At 41.5% G+C, this 18728-nt stretch overlaps 1 protein-coding gene across 3 annotated transcripts in view; it reads right to left on the reverse strand.

Annotated features, from left to right (window-relative positions):
• Window positions 1–15768, reverse strand: part of insc (INSC spindle orientation adaptor protein) — an 85758-nt gene extending 69990 nt beyond the window's left edge. The window contains exon 1 of one of the 3 annotated variants that reach the window (XM_036951290.2): window positions 15181–15768. The gene's annotated coding sequence lies outside the window, so the exon portion shown is untranslated. The remainder of the gene's footprint in view (window positions 1–15180) is intronic. The other 2 variants (XM_021566491.3, XM_090203206.1) reach the window with 2 other exon arrangements.
• Window positions 15769–18728: the final 2960 nt, after the last annotated feature.

Consider the following 18728-nt stretch of genomic DNA (forward strand, 5'->3'; position numbering starts at 1 on the left):
TTCAAAACTAACAGGTCTTGTGTTTTGTTTGGGAAACACTTCCATTCAAAATGCCACACTCATTTACCGATTACCTACACCCAGTGCTCGCTCACGTGTGAAAACACTTATAGCAAATTTCTTCACTTAGAAATCAGAGCTTGAGCACTATAAATAGGCTTCAAGATGGCTTTCTTGGTTTGGACAACAATGGAGGCCAATTTTGGAGAGAGGGTTAGAGGAAGAGGAGTGAGAGTAAGAGGGGGACGAGGACAAGGAGGAGAACGATTTGAACATCTTGACCATGTTTTGTTATAATCTCCACCCGGCACAGCCAGAAGAGGACTGGCCACCCCACATAGCCTGGTTCCTCTCTAGGTCTCTTCCTAGGTTTTGGCCTTTCTAGGGAGTTTTTCCTAGCCACCGTGCTTCTACACCTGCATTGCTTGCTGTTTGGGGTTTTAGGCTGGGTTTCTGTACAGCACTTTGAGATATCAGCTGATGTACGAAGGGCTATATAAATAAATTTGATTTGATTTGATTAGGAGGAGGAGGAAGAGGACAAGAACGAGGAGGAAGGAGAACAATCACAGACGAGATCCGGGCCACTTTGGTTGACCATGTGGTCAACCGTGGTTTGAGTTTCAGGGAGGCTGGGCAGAGGGTCCAGCCTAACTTGAGCCGTTACACTGCAGAAAGTGTCATCCGGACATTTCGAAATGAGAGCACGTAAGTAAACCTACGTGAATATGGTCATTTCAAACAACAGCATACGTTTACGACAACTGCAACACCACATCACTGATAACACAACATTCAGTAACATAAATAGGGTGAGTCTCCTGAAACGCCATCAGATTCGTATGAAACAGCTCTACAGAGTACCATTTGAGCGGAATTCTGACAGAGTGAAATAACTGCGCTATGAATACGTACAAGTAAGCTATACTATCCTGTCATTGGTATTGTATTCCAGTGTATTGTGCTACATATTGACTGCTCTGTCTATTCATACTGTCATACAATAATGTTTTATCTGTTTCAGAGAGCTATGGAACTAGATGCTGCTGCAGAGCATCATGATTTAGTTTACGTTGATGAGGTCGGTTTTAACCTAGCCAAAACAAGACGCAGGGGAAGAAACCTCATTGGACACTGCGTCATCGTCAATGTGCCGTGGTGGCAACATCACATTGTGTGCAGCCATTAGTCAGAACGGTGTCCTTCATCATCATGCCAGTCTTGGTCCTTACAATTCTGCCCACATTATCACCTTCCTTGACACCCTGCATAATATCCTCATTCCCAATGACCAGAGGAATGGGCCAGAGCAGTCCAGGTTTGTTGTCATCTGGGACAGCGTAAGTTTCCACCAGGCCACTCTGGTCTGCAACTGGTTCATTGACCATCCACAAGTTTTGATGCTCAACCTGCCATCATATTTTCCATTTCTAAACCCAATAGAAGAGTTATTTTCGGCGTGGCGTTGGAAGGTATACGATCGCAACCCCACCAACGCATACCCCTTCTCCAGGCGATGTAGGAGGCCTGTGGTGATATAGACACGGTGGCGTGCCAGGGCTGGATTACGCCACTCCAGACGCTACTTCCCCCGCTGTTTAGCCAGAGAGAACCTCGCTTGTGACATTGATGAGGTGCTATGGCCAGACCCAAATAGGAGACAGAATGCACCCTAATTGTTTTTTTCTTTACAGTAACAAGCCTATTTGTTTATATTCTACTGTATCTGTTACTGTTCATCCCGAAATGTGGATGAAAATACAATGTTTTGAGAAAGAAACACATTTTATTCCCACCCCCCTTGCATTTCTGTTTATAGTGTAAATACAGTGCCTTGCGAAAGTATTCGGCCCCCTTGAACTTTGCGAACTTTTGCCACATTTCAAGCATCAAACATAAAGATATAAAACTGTATTTTTTTGTGAAGAATCAACAACAAGTGGGACACAATCATGAAGTGGAACGACATTTATTGGATATTTCAAACTTTTTTAACAAATCAAAAACTGAAAAATTGGGCGTGCAAAATTATTCAGCCCCTTTACTTTCAGTGCAGCAAACTCTCTCCAGAAGTTCAGTGAGGATCTCTGAATGATCCAATGTTGACCTAAATGACTAATGATGATAAATACAATCCACCTGTGTGTAATCAAGTCTCCGTATAAATGCACCTGCACTGTGATAGTCTCAGAGGTCCATTAAAAGCGCAGAGAGCATCATGAAGAACAAGGAACACACCAGGCAGGTCCGAGATACTGTTGTGAAGAAGTTTAAAGCCGGATTTGGACACAAAAAGATTTCCCAAGCTTTAAACATCCCAAGGAGCACTGTGCAAGCGATAATATTGAAATGGAAGGAGTATCAGACCACTGCAAATCTACCAAGACCTGGCCGTCCCTCTAAACTTTCAGCTCAAACAAGGAGAAGACTGATCAGAGATGCAGCCAAGAGGCCCATGATCACTCTGGATGAACTGCAGAGATCTACAGCTGAGGTGGGAGACTCTGTCCATAGGACAACAATCAGACATATATTGCACAAATCTGGCCTTTATGGAAGAGTGGCAAGAAGAAAGCCATTTCTTAAAGATATCCATAAAACGTGTCGTTTAAAGTTTGCCACAAGCGACCTGGGAGACACACCAAACATGTGGAAGAAGGTGCTCTGGTCAGATGAAACCAAAATTGAACTTTTTGGCAACAATGCAAAACGTTATGTTAGGCTATGTTAGGCGTAAAAGCAACACAGCTGAACACACCATCCCCACTGTCAAACATGGTGGTGGCAGCATCATGGTTTGGGCCTGCTTTTCTTCAGCAGGGACAGGGAAGATGGTTAAAATTGATGGGAAGATGGATGGAGCCAAATACAGGACCATTCTGGAAGAAAACCTGATGGAGTCTGCAAAAGACCTGAGACTGGGACGGAGATTTGTCTTCCAACAAGACAATGATCCAAAACATAAAGCAAAATCTACAATGGAATGGTTCAGAAATAAACATATCCAGGTGTTAGAATGGCCAAGTCAAAGTCCAGACCTGAATCCAATCGAGAATCTGTGGAAAGAACTGAAAACTGCTGTTCACAAATGCTCTCCATCCAACCTCACTGAGCTCGAGCTGTTTTGCAAGGAGGAATGGGAAAAAATTTCAGTCTCTCGATGTGCGAAACTGATAGAGACATACCCCAAGCGACTTACAGCTGTAATCACAGCAAAAGGTGGCGCTACAAATATTAACTTAAGGGGGCTGAATAATTTTGCACGCCCAATTTTTCAGTTTTTGATTTGTTAAAAAAGTTTGAAATATCCAATAAATGTCATTCCACTTCATGATTGTGTCCCACTTGTTGTTGATTCTTCACAAAAAAATACAGTTTTATATCTTTATGTTTGAAGCCTGAAATGTGGCAAAAGGTCGCAAAGTTCAAGGGGGCCGAATACTTTCGCAAGGCACTGTATATACTGAATATGCAAACATACTGTATATATTTGTGCACATACATGTACATGTGAGAGCTATGACAAACTGCCTTGGACTCTGTACACTGAACACTGAACATGCAAAAGACACAAGATAGTAGTGTTTCACATTTGTCACATCCGTGTGTAGTTGGCGTGTGTAAGAGCTAGTCATTTGATGGTTTGCGTGTAGAGTTGACGCAAAAACAACGTTTTGAGAAGAGTTAAAATCGTTTTTAATGAAGTGTTTGGTTTTGCAAGAGATGTGTGACGTGTCGCATGTTGTGTGTGTGTGTGTGTGTTTTGGGGTTTTGTGTGTAGAGTCTAAAGAAAAGGAGCCATAGTTTCAGAAATCACGTGTAAGCAATTGTCAAAAACTGTAACACAGAATACCATACACACTTACATGAGATAAACGTCCCTCGTGAACTGACACGATATGACAGCTTGTTACACAATGGAAAGGGGGTGGGGAAAGAAAGAGCGGGAGAGACAAAGAGAGTGGACTTACATTTTGAAACTACGCTCACTGTAATATGAATACACAACTGCACAACTGAGCAAGAGGACGAGTACATTACAGTGTCTAGTTTGAGAAACAGACGCCTCACAAGTCCCTAACTGGCAGCTTCATTAAATAGTACCCGCAAAACACCAGTCTCATCTTCAACAGTGAAGAGGCGACTCCGGGATGCTGGCCTTCTAGGCAGAGTTCCTCGGTCCAGTGTTCTTTTGCTCATCTTAATCTTTTATTTTTATTGGCCAGTCTGAGATATGGCTTTTTCTTTGCAACTCTGCCTAAAAGGCCAGCATCCCGGAGTCACCTCTTCACTGTTGACGTTGAGACCGGTGATTTGCAGGTACTATTTAATGAAGCTGACAGTTGAGGACTTGTGAAGCGTCTGTTTCTGAAACTAGACACTCTAACATACTTTTCCTCTTGCTCAGTTGTGCACCTGGGCCTCCCAATCCTCTTTATATTCTGGTTAGAACCAGTTTGCGCTGTTCTGTGAAGGGAGTAGTATACAGCGTTGTATCAGATCTTCAGTTTCTTGGCAATTTCTCGCATGGAATAGCCTTCCTTTCTTTGAACAAGAATAGACACAAGTTTCAGAAGAAAGGTCTTTGTTTCTGGCCATTTTGAGCCTGTAATTGAACCAACAAATGCTGATGCTCCAGATTCACAACTAGTCTAAAGAAGAACAGTTTTATTGCTTCTTTAATCAGACAGTTTTCAGCTGTGCTAACATGATTGCAAAAGGGTTTTCTAATGATCAATTAGCCTTTTAAAATGGTAAACTTGGATTAGCTAACACAATGTGCCATTGGAACACAGGAGTGATGGTTGCTGATAATGGGCCTCTGTACACCTATGTAGATATTCCATTAAAAAAATCTGCCGTTTCCAGCAACAATAGTCATTTACAACATTAACAATGTCTACACTATTTCTGATCAATTTGGTGTTATTTTAATGGACAAACAATGTGGTTTTCTTTAAAAAACAAGGACCTCGTTGTGTATTCCTTGTTTCAATGTTGATAGAAAAATGTTACGTTTTAATCTGTCATTGTTTCAGCGTCATGCTATCAACCTAAATAAGGAGGTATATTGAAATAAAATGGTAAGGCACAGTCCAACAGTTCCTGCCTGAACATTGACTCCTACTGGTATATGAAGGGTAATGCACTTCAGTGAGATCAAGTCTACCATTCAAATACCAACCTCGACGTACGCTGCTTAGCTTTGGAAACAAGATGTGCTCGATTCAGCTGACCTATCAGGTCAACACATTGATCAGCTTCCATACTCATTTGATAGACTACCTAAATAACATTAAATAGTTAAAAGTAACGAAGTTTTCTTACACAAACTGTATGTGAAAGTACATTCGGAATGAGGTTTATGTAGGCTAAATAGACATCTGATTTGCTCAAAGGACAACATTTCAATGTAAAGCTAACTATGCTATCGTTCGTCCATGGTTGATTGGATCTTTGGAAGTAGCTAACATTAGCCCTATAAATCGAATGTCAAATTCATTATATTAATAATACACTTTTACATTTGGAAATTGTTTTTATATATGTTATTCATGTATTTATACCCTTGACTTATTCCACATTTTGTTGTGTTGTAGCCTGATTTAAAAATGGATTAAAAAAAGAATGTTCAGTCCACCCATCTACTGTACACACGATACCCCATAATGATAATGTGAATGTTTTTATATTTTGGGGAAAATTTATTGAAAATTAAATATATTAAATATCTAATTTACATAATTATTCACACCCCTGAGTCAATACTTTGTAGAAGCACATTACAGCTTTCTGTTGTCTTGGGTATTTCTGTATCAGCATTGCACATCTGGATTTGGGGATTTTATACCATTCTTTATTTTATTTAACCCTTATTTTACCAGGTAAGTTGACTGAGAACACATTATCATTTACAGCAACAACCCGGGGAATAGTTACAGAGGAGAGGGGGGGGGGGGTTGAATGAGGCAATTGGAAGCTTTCTTGCAGATTTTCTCAAGCTCTGTTAGCTGTGGATTTTCAATGGGATTCAAGTCTGGGCTTTGGCTGGGCTACTCAAGGACTGTATGCATGGGTTCGTTGTCCTGTTGGAACGTTAATCTTCGCCACAGTCGGTGGTACTCTGAAGCAGGTTCTCATCAAGGATTTGCCTGCGTTTGGCTCCATTTATTGTCCCCTCTATTCTTACCTGTCTCCCACTCCCTGCCGCTGAAAAGCATCCCCATAGTATGATGCTGCCACCACCATGCTTCATGGTAGGGAGGGTGTTAGATGTGCTGTGCCTGGTTTTCTCCAGAAATAGCCCTTCGTATTCAGGTGAAATAGTTACATTTTTGTCTCATCAGACCACAGGGTCTTTTGCCTAATGCTCTGTCTTTCTGCAAACTCCAGCTCTAGGCAGAGTTTGGTTTGTTCCATATTTTTGGAGACCACTGTGCTCTTGGAAAGGATATAAAAATGATTTTATATCCTTCCCAGATACATGCCTCATCACATTTCTACCTCCTTGGACTTCGTGGTTTAGCTTCTGCTCTGACATGCACCGTCAACTGTTGGACCGTATATAGACAGGTGTGTTTCTTTCTAAATCATTACTTGACCACAGGTGGACTCTAATCATCCTAAGGATGATCAAAGGAAATTAGATGCAGCACCTGAGCTCCATTTGGAGGGTCATAGCAAATTGGTGTGAATACTTATGTAAATTAGATATTTCTGTATTTCATTTCCAATAAATTTGCAAACATTTCTAAAAACATGTTTTCACTTTGTAATTATGGGGTATTGTGTATAGATGGGTAAGAAAATAAAAAAGATTTAATCCATTATGAATTTCGGCTGTAACACAACAAGATATGGAATAAGTCAAGGGGTATGAATACTTTCTGAAGGCACTGTACTATCCAAGCAGAAGATACAGTGCCTTGCGAAAGTATTCGGCCCCCTTGAACTTTGCGACCTTTTGCCACATTTCAGGCTTCAAACATAAAGATATAAAACTGTATTTTTTTGTGAAGAATCAACAACAAGTGGGACACAATCATGAAGTGGAACGACATTTATTGGATATTTCAAACTTTTTTAACAAATCAAAAACTGAAAAATTGGGCGTGCAAAATTATTCAGCCCCCTTAAGTTAATACTTTGTAGCGCCACCTTTTGCTGCGATTACAGCTGTAAGTGGCTTGGGGTATGTCTCTATCAGTTTTGCACATCGAGAGACTGACATTTTTTCCCATTCCTCCTTGCAAAACAGCTCGAGCCCAGTGAGGTTGGATGGAGAGCATTTGTGAACAGCAGTTTTCAGTTCTTTCCACAGATTCTCGATTGGATTCAGGTCTGGACTTTGACTTGGCCATTCTAACACCTGGATATGTTTATTTTTGAACCATTCCATTGTAGATTTTGCTTTATGTTTTGGATCATTGTCTTGTCTTGTTGGAAGACAAATCTCCGTCCCAGTCTCAGGTCTTTTGCAGACTCCATCAGGTTTTCTTCCAGAATGGTCCTGTATTTGGCTCCATCCATCTTCCCATCAATTTTAACCATCTTCCCTGTCCCTGCTGAAGAAAAGCAGGCCCAAACCATGATGCTGCCACCACCATGTTTGACAGTGGGGATGGTGTGTTCAGCTGTGTTGCTTTTACGCCAAACATAACATTTTGCATTGTTGCCAAAAAGTTCAATTTTGGTTTCATCTGACCAGAGCACCTTCTTCCACATGTTTGGTGTGTCTCCCAGGTGGCTTGTGGCAAACTTTAAACGACACTTTTTATGGATATCTTTAAGAAATGGCTTTCTTCTTGCCACTCTTCCATAAAGGCCAGATTTGTGCAATATAGGACTGATTGTTGTCCTATGGACAGAATCTTCCACCTCAGCTGTAGATCTCAGCAGTTCATCCAGAGTGATCATGGGCCTCTTGGCTGCATCTCTGATCAGTCTTCTCCTTGTATGAGCTGAAAGTTTAGAGGGACGGCCAGGTCTTGGTAGATTTGCAGTGGTCTGATACTCCTTCCATTTCAATATTATCGCTTGCACAGTGCTCCTTGGGATGTTTAAAGCTTGGGAAATCTTTTTGTATCCAAATCCGGCTTTAAACTTCTTCACAACAGTATCTCGGACCTGCCTGGTGTGTTCCTTGTTCTTCATGATGCTCTCTGCGCTTTTAACGGACCTCTGAGACTATCACAGTGCAGGTGCATTTATACGGAGACTTGATTACACACAGGTGGATTGTATTTATCATCATTAGTCATTTAGGTCAACATTGGATCATTCAGAGATCCTCACTGAACATCTGGAGAGAGTTTGCTGCACTGAAAGTAAAGGGGCTGAATAATTTTGCACGCCCAATTTTTCAGTTTTTGATTTGTTAAAATAGTTTGAAATATCCAATAAATGTCGTTCCACTTCATGATTGTGTCCCACTTGTTGTTGATTCTTCACAAAAAAATACAGTTTTATATCTTTATGTTTGAGGCTTGAAATGTGGCAAAAGGTCGCAAAGTTCAAGGGGGCCGAATACTTTCGCAAGGCACTGTACATCTCCTTCAAATGTTGATATTTGGTTGCGTTCACAATATTCTGTTTGTATATAAATTAGTTATTGATATGTAGGATTCACGTCTCCATCTCAACCAAAAATCTATCAAACTTTAAATGCACTTCAAATAATGTTTGATTTGATTTAGTCCTATTTTTCAACTTTGAATTTTTGGTTGAGATGGAGACATGAAACCAACATATTAATAACAACCAACCGTCCTTCATATACACAAGACAATATGCAAAGGTAAAAGTGTATTATTAATATTACGCATTTGGCATCCTATTTCTAGGGCGAATGGTAACTACTTCTAAACTTCTAAACATCCAATCCAATCAACCATGGATGAATACCTAGCTTCGCGTTGAAATGATGGTGTCCTTTGTTGGGAAAATCAGATGTCAACGTAGCCTACATATACCCAACCTCACTCTGAATTTACATTCACATACAGCTTGTGTGAGAAAAAGGATAGGAGTTACATTCAACTATATATTCAGTGTCGTGTAAGTAGTCTACTCAAATGAGTGTGGAAGATGATCGCAGTGGAGACTGCTGAGGGGAGGACGTCTCATAATAATGGCTGGAATGGAGTCAATGGAATGGTATCAACCACGTGAAAACCCATGTGTTTGATGTGTTTGGTCCCGTTCCGTTGAGTCCGATCCAGACATTATTATGAGCCGTCCTCCTCTCAGCAGTCTCCACTGGTCCACGTGACAGCTCAGCTGAAAGTAACACAGTTTGCTTCCAAAACTAAGCAGGGGACAGAGGTAGTCATCTGGATGCTAGACTTGTTCTCACTGAAGTGCAATACCCCTCATATACCAGTAGGAATCCCTATTCAGGCAGAAATTGCTTTACTGTAGCTTCACAATATACTGTATATCAATATACCTCTTTATTTCAGTAGACAGCATGACGTTGATTCAAACATACCATCTTACTATCAACATTGAAACAAGGTCAAATAAAATATGTCTAATAAAATATAACATTGTACATTATTTCAACCACCCAATGAATTTCAATGTTTACAACGCTGGTAGAAAATTCTTTTTTTTTTTTTTTAAATCCAATGTATTTTCCACGTTGATTCCACGTCACAATACGTTGACAAATTACATTGAAACAATGCTGATTCAAACAGTGTGCGCAACACAACGCGGAAAAGTATATGTGCACTCTCTTAATTGAGCCCCACAATGGGGAGAGCCTCCACTGAGTCACAAGCTCCCTTTCTCTCGCCGATGCATCAACAGCCCAACTGTCCACAATGAAGAACCCAGAGATGTCCAACGGTTAATGCCTGTCATCCATATTTGTGCTGCAAATAAAAATGACAGCAAAATCTCATGCTTAACCTGGGCAGGCCCATTAGGTAGCGTTTGTCTGCAATTGATTAGGTGTCTTGTCTTTAGCTGGTTAGCAGTTAGCATGTAAGCGGAGGTTAGCTCGTGTAATGCTAGCCTACTCGTTTATTATTAGTGACAGACACAGGCATCTGGCTCCATGTGGAGGGCAATACATTGAACTCCTTCCCGGGGCTAAAAGTCAACAGCTGGGAGTCAACCGGCTTGTTGTCATGGCAATGCTTGTCTGGAATGTTTCTAAAATTGGGAATTGTTCTGGAATGGGCCCGGCTCTCGTCTCTGCTTTCAATTGGTCCGTCGAGAAGCTTGATGAAACCGAACAGAAGACAAAGTTTGTTTTTGCGCATGGAGTTTCATGTAGGGACGTTCTGCTAACCTGGCAAAGTATTGTCATGACTAATAGCAGCATGACTGTGTCTTTAAACACAGCTAACCACTTCAGTTGTTGCCAACTTTTGAAACATTTGCAATTCATCAGGGATTGCACTAACTTACTCTTTTGGCAGTGGACGTTTCCATAAAAACATCTCAAGAGAAGAGAAAAGAGGTCTGACAAAGTTTCAGAGCGTATTCTGACTTTGAGTCAAGCTTGAAGGAGAAATCTGTGAAACCTCAGAGTAGGAGTGCTGATCTAGGATCAGGTCCCTTCCTGTCCATGTAATCTTATTTATTATGACCTAAAAGGGAAAACTGATCCTAGATCCTACCCTCTGAGACTGAGATGCTTTATGAATACGGGCCCTGAGAAAAAACACAGTATTAGCTTGGGTTGGAAATGTGAAGACGAGAGCAGGCCGACACCATGTGAGCGATGGATTAAGCCAAGGGACGCCAGACAGCAGGGAGCGAAACCCGAACTGACCTCGCCTTGACTCACGCTTCGGCCACACAGATGCAAGACAGAAGAGGAGAGACAGAGAATAACAACCGGGAAGGATGGAAAGTAGCCACTTGTGGAAAAAGATACTTGCCACGTCCAGACACAGCTAAAAACGTGAGTCATGGGCATGGCAAAATGCTAACTGGAGGCCAATCTCTTATCATTGAAGGTCAGAATTCATGGATGATAGAAAACAACAGCTCGCCAATCTAAGAAGATAACCATAAAACATTAACTCTATGGGCCAGTTTCCCAGTCACAGATGAAGCCTTTTCCCTGGTCAAAAAAATAATAATTCTCCATTGAGAAATCTTTTGTTGTTGTCCTGGATTAGGTTAAATCTGTGTCCTTTTAATCCCGCCCTTTAATGGTATATTTAGTATACTTTTATTGACAAGGATATTTGAACGTTTTTATTATTTGAAATGTTTCTGTAAAGCTTCGAACTCCATTTATTACCTGGAGGAACCTACTCTGGTAGCTTAGCTACAAGAAGCACCACGTTTCCAGATAAATTAAACATTACAATAAAACAGTGGGGTAAAGTACTCAAGTAGTACTTTAAAGTATTTTTACTTAAGTAGTGTTTTGGGGTATCTTTACTTCACTATTCACATTTTTAGCTACTTTTACTTTTACACTGCATTCCTAAAGAAAATAATGTACTTTTTACTCCATACATTTTCCCTGAAGCCCAAAAGTACTCGTTACATTTTGAATGCTTAGCAGGACAGGAAAATGGTCCAATTCACGCACTTATCAAGAGAACATCCCTGGTCATCCCTACTGCCTCTGATCTCGCGGACTCACTAAACACAAATGCTTCGTTTGTAAATTATGTCTGAGTGTTGGAGTGTCCCCCTAGCTATCCGTAAATAAAAAATAATACAAATAAAATGTTGCCGTCTAGTTTGTTTAATACAGAGGATTTGAAACAATTTATACTTTAACTTTTACTTTCAATACATAAGTATATTTTAGCAACTACATTTACTTTTGATACTCAAGTATATTTTGAAACCAAATACTTTTAGACTTTTACTCAAGTAGTATTTCACTGGGTGACTTTCACATTTACTTGAGTCATTTTCTATTAAGGTATCTTTACTTTTACTCAAGTAGGACACTTGGGTACTTTTTCCACCACTGTAATGAAACACATTTAAGTAAGCTGAAACATAATGGGTTCCAATTATAGTATTCGTCACTGGACTCAGCCACACCCACAACAATCGTGCTATACCCATGATCTGACAAAGGCGACGACAACACATTATCCCATCATAGCTCTCTTATGATGAGTAGTTACTACGGGTGGAGGGTCATGATAGAGGAGAGAGGAGTTTTTTTCAAAAAGTTGAAGCTACCAATTACCCCACCCATGGAGAGAAGCTAATTAAACAGTATGGTAGTAGAGTCAGGAGCCAGACCTAGGGGCCACACCTACACGGTTGGGTCACGTTAGTTAGTTAGGCAGGCCACTCCCCTTCCCAGCTGTTCAACAGGCCTGAGAAGAATGAGAGAGACTCTCTTCTAATGTGGCAGGCAAGCAGCCAGTAGATCCAAATAACACACAACCATGAACGTATGCATGCACGTGGCATACACACACACACACACACACACACACACACACACACACACACACACACACACACACACACACACACACACACACACACACACACACACACACACACACACACAGACCTATCATTGTTGCCTACTCATCAGTATCATTAGCATCACTATAATCACTGTCATCTTCCACAGCAAACAAAGCTGGCGTCCACATCCACCCACACCCACTCCACAGATTTACAGACTCCAGCCAGCCGTGGCCTCTCAGTGGTTTACAGCCCGGGCATGACTCTGGAAAAGCACACACAAAGCATATTTTCTGTGGAGGGAAACAGAGAGAGAGAGAACTGGATCCACTGAGTGGTTTGGCCTGGCACATATTGCTCTATGAGAGGCAGGGTAGGCCATGATGTTGTCTTGTTGGCAGCATTTGGCAAGTTGGGGGATGTATGGGCAAGGTGGGGGTGCAGTGAGTTGGCAGTATCTCTGTTAGGGCACATGATTCCCTGTACTGTTACGAGTGGTGTGAATCTTTGTCTCTCAGTTTGACTGTGCAGAGAATAGCACTTACTATACCCAAACACTTCTCAAATACAGTACCAGTCAAAAGTTTGGACACACCGACTCATTTTTTGTAGAGTAATAATGACGACACCAAAACTAAGAAATTATATGGAATCAAGTAGTAACCAAAAAAGTCTTAAACAAATCAAAATATATTTTCTATTTTAGATTCTTCAAGGTAGCCACCCTTTGCCTCGATGACAGCTTTGCACACTCTTGGCATTCTCTCAACCAGCTTCACCTGGAATGCTTTTCCTACAGTATTGAAGGAGTTCCCACATATGCTGAGCACTTGTTGGCTGCTTTTCCTTCACTCTGCGGTCTAAGTCATCCCAAACCATCTCAATTGGGTTGAGGTTAGGTAATTGTGGAAGCCAGATAATCTGATGCAGCACTCCATCACTCTCCTTCTTGGTGAAAAAGCCCTTACACAGCCTGGAAGTGTGTTGGGTCATTGTCTTGTTGAAAAACAAATGATAAACCCACTAAGCACAAACCAGATGGAATGGCGTATCTCTGCAGAATGCTGTTATAGACATGTTGGTTAAGTGTGCCTTGAATTCTAAATAAATTACTGACAGTGACACCAGCAAAGCACTCCCACACCATCACACCTCCTCCTTCATGCTTCATGATGGGAACCACACATGCGGAGATCATCCGTTCACCCACTCTGCGTCTCACAAAGACACAGCATTTGGAACCAAAAATCTCAAATTTCGACTCATCAGACCAAAGGACAGAATTCCACTGGTCTAATGTCCATTGCTTGTGTTTCTTGGCCCAAGCAATTGGTGTCCTTTAGTAGTGGTTTCTTTGGAGCAATTCAACCATGAAGGCCTGATTCACAAAGTCTCCTCTGAAAAGTTCAATTTGAGATGAGTCTGTTACTTGAACTCTGTGAAGCATATATTTTGGCTGCAATTTCTGAGGCTGGTAACTTATCCTTTGCCGCAGAGGTCTTCCTTTCCTGTGGCTGTCCTCATGAGGGCCAGTTTCATCATAGCGCTTGATGGTTTTTGTGACTGCATTTGTAGAAACATTAAAAGTTCTTGACATTTTCCGGATTGACTGACCTTCATGTCTTAAAGTAATAATAGACTGTCGTTTCTCTTTGCTTATTTGAGCCTGTTCGTGCCATAATATGGACTTGGTATTTTACGAAATAGGGCTATCTTCTGTATACCACCCCTACCTTGTCACAACAAAATTGATTGGCTCAAACGCATTAAGAAGGAAAGAAATTCCTCAAATGAACTGTTAACAAGGCACACCTGTAAACGGAAATGCATTCCAGGTGAATACCTCGTGAAGCTGGTTGAGAGAATGCCAAGAGTTTGCAAAGCTGTCATCAAGGCATAGGGTGGCTACTTTAAAGAACTCAAATATAAAATATATTTTGAATTATTTAACACTTTTTTGGTTACTAAATTATTCAAAATGTGTTATTTCATAGTTTTGATTTCTTCACTATTATTCTACAGCGTAGGAAATAGTCAAAATAAAGAAAAACCCTTGAATGAGTGGGTGTGTCCAAACTTTTGAGTGGTACGGTACATTTGAATGACAACACTATTATAGATATTGTAGTGATGGGATGGGTTGCCTGGTAATAATGGCAGAACAACATTGAAGTGATAGTCCCACTTTCAACAATAATCTGTTCTGCTTTGTAATGCACTGACCTTTTACCCTTGTAATAACAGTGTTATTACTTTTGTTCTTGCAACCTAATCAACGTCGGTACACTATGTTACAGTGCTGTTATGTAGTATTTACAACTGCGATGCCTGTCTGTGATTTAGGCAAAAAGTTACTCCATTAAAATATCAGTTTTGGCGCTACCACCGTGCGCCCCTGACGGACACTAACTTCATCTCCAGTTAAACATCCTGACCTGCAGATGAAGATAGCATTGCCATGGGAGACACTATTGTAATGTGGCTTACAGAGTCAATGAATCAACTAACACAGTAACAGCGGTAAACAGTGAGAAACGGTCTCAAATATGCCCTGAGCTCTCTATGAGCTTCGAGGTGAGTGAGCAAGAGGAAAATGATGCCACCCAGGACTTAGTCAGACACCAGGTAGTAATAGACAATTCTCAAGTTTATCCCATTGTGACGTCACTTATCTCTTAAAGAAGTACAGACAACCTCACAAGAGTCGTCTTCTGCGGATCCCCCCCCCCCCCAGGGAGTAAACACGAGGGGAGTGTTTGCCAGACTTACCCCAGCCTCAGGTCAGCGTCGTAAAGGTTAAGTGTCCCCTGGAGTTTTCATTGTCGAGGAGCAAGCCTCTACCAGTGCCCTGCGAGCTCCTCTCTCCTCGCAGCTTAACTGAGGTACTGGTAGCTCAACTGGAAGGAGCTCCCTCGGTCTTTCGTAAGGATTTGTGACCTTAAGGTTTTTCTTGGGGAGAAAAAGCCCACATCCCTCTGTCAGTCAAGCAGCGGAGCATAGTTTCAGCTGGGCGGCCGTCCAAACAGACATGAAAACTATTCTATTTCTGTCTGCCATATGAGCCGCAGCACTGTATTTTGGAGAGAATTTGTGGTCAAGCATGTAATTGCTGAGTTGACCAGTTATGGCGAAATGTAATTGTAGACCTCATCAGATTTGTGGAGAAACTGCCAAGTGAACAAGGTAGAGGACTTTTAAAGTCCCACAAAAACAAGGGAGACCACATAAATACATGAGGAACTGGGATCCAGATGTGGGAACAGAGGGAGGGGGAGAAGAAGAAGAAGAAAGGGGGTGAAAAAAAAGAGCCAGACGCCAGTACTTGCCATCGCAGCAGAATGAAATCGCATTTCTGACACTGCGAAAGGGTGTTTACCTTCCTCTGAGAAGTCACAGGAGAAAAAGGGGTTTGGGGAAGGTAAGAGGCTGTGGCTGTGAGTGTGTTGTTTCTGGAGTTTTACCGTGAGCCTTTCAGGGTGTCTGGTTGCACGTCAGGGTTGGAAATGACTACCTCCTGGAAAAATTGGTAGCTTTAAATAAGAGTCGGGTGGTTTGCGTTACGAGGAAACACATGGAGTCTTTGGCGGGTCTGCATTACTTCTTGCTAGGGCCCAGAGTTTTTCCCGGTCTGGTCACAAGGTCCGTAGAAACCCCTAGCCATAGTTATTACACGTTGAATGATTGAGTTGAGTGAATGATTGGTTGGTTATTTTATTGTATTTTTTTATATATAATTTAACCTTTATTTAACTAGGCAAGTCAATTAAGAACAAATTCTTATTTACAATGACCCGTCTACACCGGACAAACCCGGGCCAATTGTGTTCCGCCCAATCACGGCTGGTTGTGATACAGCCTGGATTCGAACCAGGGTTTCTGTAGTGATGCCCCTAGCACTGAGATGAAGTGCCTTGGACAGCTGCGCCACTCAGGAGCCCTAAGTTTCAGTTATGTGCACTATTGCATTCATACATGTTCGTATACATGCAAGAGCATGCACGCACACACGCACACATACAAGGGTATCTGTTTTATGGTATGCCGGAGTGTAGGATTAATAAGTATTGAGTGTCAGATAATCTGGGCCAAACGTGCTAATTTCCTCATAAATTTTAGCTCATTTCCTGACATTAGCAACAGGTAAGTGTTTGAAGTCACTGTAAGTGGCAGAGAGAGTCACATTGGCAGGTGTGAAGGTAATCCTCACTTATCCTGACATTTCAATTGACTGAATCAGCATCAAAGTCCTAGGTTTTGAAACAAGAGTTGGGTTGTTGTATACAGTACCAGTCAAAAGTTTGGACACCTACTCAAATCAAAATATATTTTATATTTGAGATCCTTCAAGGTTCAAAGGTAAACCTTTTGCCTTGATGACAGCTTTGCAAACTTTTGGCATTCTCTCAACCAGTTTCATGAGGTAGTCACCTGGAATGCATTTCAATTAACAGGTGTGCCTTATTAAAAGTTAGTTTGTGTAATTTCTTTCCTTCTTCATGCGTTTGAGCCAATCAGTTGTGTTTTGACAAGGTAGGTTTGGTATAGGTAAAAGACCAAATCAATATTATGTCAAGAACAGCTCAAATAACCAAAGAAAAAAAGACAGTCCATCATTAATTTAAGACGTGGGTTAGTCATTCTGGAAAATGTCAAGAATTTTGAATGTTACTTCAAGTGCAGTCGCAAAAACCATCAACCGCTATGATGAAACTAGCTCTCATGAGGACCACCACAGGAAAGGAAGACCCAGAGTTACTTCTGCTGCAGGGGATAAGTTCATTAGAGTTACCAGTCTCAGAAATTCCAGCCCAAATAAATGCTTCATAGAGTTCAATAACAGACACATCTCAACATGAACTGTTCAGAGGAGCCTGCATGAATCAGGCCTTCACGGTCTAATTGCTGCAAAGAAACCACTACTAAAGGACACCAATAAGAAGACGAGACTTGCTTAGGCCAAGAAACACGAGCAATGGACAATAGACCGGTGGAAATCTGTCCTTTGGTCTGATGAGTTTGAATTTGAGATGTTTGGTTCCAACCGCCGTGTCTTTGTGAGACGCAGAGTAGGTGAATGGATGATCTCTGCATGTGTGGTTCCCACCATGAAGCATGGAGGAGGAGGAGTGATGGTGTGGGGGTGCTTTGTTGATGACACTGTCAGTGATTCATTTAGAATTCAAGGCACACTTAACCCGCATGGCTACCAAAGCATTCTGCAGCGATACGCCATCCCATCTGTTTTGGGACTATCATTTGTTTTTCAATAGGACAATGACCCAACACACTTCCAGTCTGTGTAAAGGCTATTTGACCAAGAAGTAGAGTGATGGAGTGCTGCATCAGATGACCTGGCCTCCAAAATCCCCCGACCTCAACCCAATTGAGCTGGTTTGGGATGAGTTGGACCGCAGAGTGAAGGAAAAGCAGCCAACAAATGTTCAGCATATGTGGGAACTCCTTCAAGATTGTTAGAAAAGCATTCCGGATGAGGGAATGCCAAGTGTGCAAAGCTGTCATCAAGGCAAAGGGTGGCAACTTTGAAGAATATCAAATGTAAAATATATTTTGATTTGTTTAACACTTTTTGTTTGCTACATGATTCCATGTGTTATTTCATAGTTTTGATGTCTTCACTATTATTCTACAATGTAGAAAATAGTCTAAATAAAGAAAAACCCTTGAATGAGTAGATGTGTCCAACCTTTTGACTGGTACTGTATATTTCTAGGAACTGGAGCCATGGTAAATCCTTCTCTCTGGAAATTGCTGTTTCCTGCCAGCTCTTACGAACCATCTAATTTCCAACTGAAATGACCCAATGAAATGCAAATGTTCACTATTACAGTATGTCTGTTTATCTCATTGGCAAAAGGGAATGGTTTGCAGAGAAAGACACACAACTCTCCCCAATCCAGCCCTCAACCTCCAGACTCCCTCAATTATCAAAATATGGAGTTTTTTTCCCCCGTCATCCAAGAAAACTTTCCATGTGGATTCCAGCATGGCCCCGATTACTCCGTAGCTGATTCCAGCCCAGACAGAGAGAGACAGCGGTAAGGCTGTAAAAATAACCAAATGACAGATGAGGCCTCTATACTGCCGGAGGGGAATGGAGCACAGATCCACAGTTCTGTCTAGTCTCTGTGTAGACAAATAGCATAGAGGAACATACAAACACCAGGGGCCGTATTCATAATAAAGCGTTTCGGTGTTGGAGTTCTGATCTAGGATCAGTTTGGCCTTTTAGATTATAATTAATGGACTGAGGGGACTTGATCCTAGATCAGCACTCCTACTCAGAGACGCTTTGTGAA

The sequence above is a fragment of the Oncorhynchus mykiss genome, chromosome 2, assembly GCF_057628025.1.
Source record: "Oncorhynchus mykiss isolate SJ-2025 chromosome 2, ASM5762802v1, whole genome shotgun sequence".
NCBI lineage: Eukaryota > Metazoa > Chordata > Actinopteri > Salmoniformes > Salmonidae > Oncorhynchus > Oncorhynchus mykiss.